The following is a 1,996-nucleotide window of genomic DNA, read 5'->3' as shown; positions in this document are numbered from 1 at the left end:
TTGTGTGTGTGTGTGTGTGTGTGTGTGTGTGTGTGTGTGTGTGTAAATAATTCTTTAATACTTAAATAATTCACATTGAATTAAAAATCCAGCTTCGATCGTTATAGGTATTTAATTTTTATTAATTGTGTTCTCACATGTACGGTCTAAAATAAGATTTTTCAAATTATATTAGAAAAAAGTTATAGCAATGTGTGAAAAATTGCATACGATACATTGTCTCTTAAGATGGCGAGCTAGAGTTAAGATATATCATTTGTATTTATATTTTTTGTCAAAAGTTGTTAGTAGAATAATCAACTATTGATAATTAGAAATATATTGCAATATCTATAGTAATAAGAATACAAGTAAAAATTTTTGTTCAACACTTCCTGACGACCTGAAATCTTAATGCTTTCATTGCGTTTGTGAGAAGCTATTGATAAATAGTAGCAATCTGTTATTAAAATTAGTTCTCATGTTAAAATTGTTATAGGTTATGACACGATATATATCAAATCCAGATAATTTAAAATTGATGATGAACATGCTGAAGGAAAAGTCTCGCAATATACAATTTGAGGCTTTTCATGTTTTCAAGGTATGATAATGCTCAATATTGACTTGAATTTTCAATTCACAATTAATATTAAATTCATATATCTTTCATTTTCATATATCTAAGTTTTTTAATTCATATATCTAAGTTTTTCAATACTTGATTTATATATTACAGTATAAAATTCATTTTTTCTCAAATTTATAAAATTCATTTTTTCTCAAATTTATAAAATTCATTTTTTCTTAAGTTTAAATCATTTAAAAAAAATACGTAAAAAATGATTTTACCGAAAGAGAGAAGATAGATTAAAACGAATTTTATTCCTTCGGAATCAAAATGTATGATTATTTGAGTTATACGTATCAATAGTTATAAGTATCAATTATTAACATTAATGTCGTTAAACTAAATAAAAATAACTAGTTTTATTAAGTCTGCGCATTGAGTTCTGCGCAAACTCCCACAGCCCTATTATTATTTTTATTCATCTCTTCTGATTATGTCTAGGTATTTGTGGCGAATCCCAACAAACCAAAACCTATTCTAGATATATTGCTCCGCAATCAGGAGAAGCTGATAGAGTTCCTGACGCGCTTCCACACAGATCGTTCTGAGGACGAGCAGTTCAATGACGAGAAGGCATATCTGATTAAGCAGATCAAAGAACTTAAGTCTGTACATGATAATTAAGTCAAGAAAATACAATTATTGCTACCGCTACGACTAACTACCATCATTGAATGCTTTCCAACAATGTTTACAAATGACACTGTATAACACAGGGTGCGCTTCCATGCTTTTCAATTGTGACACAAACATACAGTTAAGATACTGTGTCAATTTATATCACTTCATAAATGTCAAATTTTTATGTTTCATTACCATTTAATTTCCTAGGAGTAATATTTCAATAAGAGATGTAAGTTTAAGATTATATTTGGACGTAGATGATAATGAAATCTTTTTCTTTATTTCATTCTGGTGGTGAAATAAAAAAGCTAAGCAATGGATGCGTTCAGCAAAAAAAAATTAATTAGTGTTGAATGATTCTTTAATATGATTGATTCTTGCTTTAGTTTTTCGCTGAATCTAAGTATAGAAATCAATCATTAAAAAATCACTAAGCACTAATTAATTTCTACTAATTAATTTTGAACGCAACCAATGTTTCAGTTATAAGTCGACACTGTATTACTGTGTCATATAGTGTATTGTGTTTCATTGCTAGAAAGCACTCGTTACTAGAATCTACTGCTGCTGTTGCTAATTACGGTTTTATCATTATTATATAATTATAATTCTTCATCATCATCATCATCATCATCGTCATCGTCATCATCATCATCATCATCATCATCATCATCATCATCATCATCATCATCATCATCATCATCATCATCATCATCATCATCCGCATTATTATTATTATTATTATTATTATTATTATATATA

General features: G+C 27.9%; 1 protein-coding gene across 1 annotated transcript in view; it reads right to left on the bottom strand.

Moving 5' to 3' along the window:
• LOC105622988 (protein abnormal spindle) overlaps window positions 1–1,996 on the bottom strand; it is a 12,123-nt gene that overhangs the window by 410 nt on the left and 9,717 nt on the right. The gene's annotated exons all lie outside the window — the stretch shown is intronic.

The sequence above is a fragment of the Atta cephalotes genome (genome assembly GCF_000143395.1).
Source record: "Atta cephalotes unplaced genomic scaffold scaffold00051, whole genome shotgun sequence".
Taxonomy (NCBI): domain Eukaryota; kingdom Metazoa; phylum Arthropoda; class Insecta; order Hymenoptera; family Formicidae; genus Atta; species Atta cephalotes.
The sequence above is the reverse complement of the archived record's forward strand: the minus strand, read 5'-3'. Positions and strand labels throughout refer to the sequence as shown.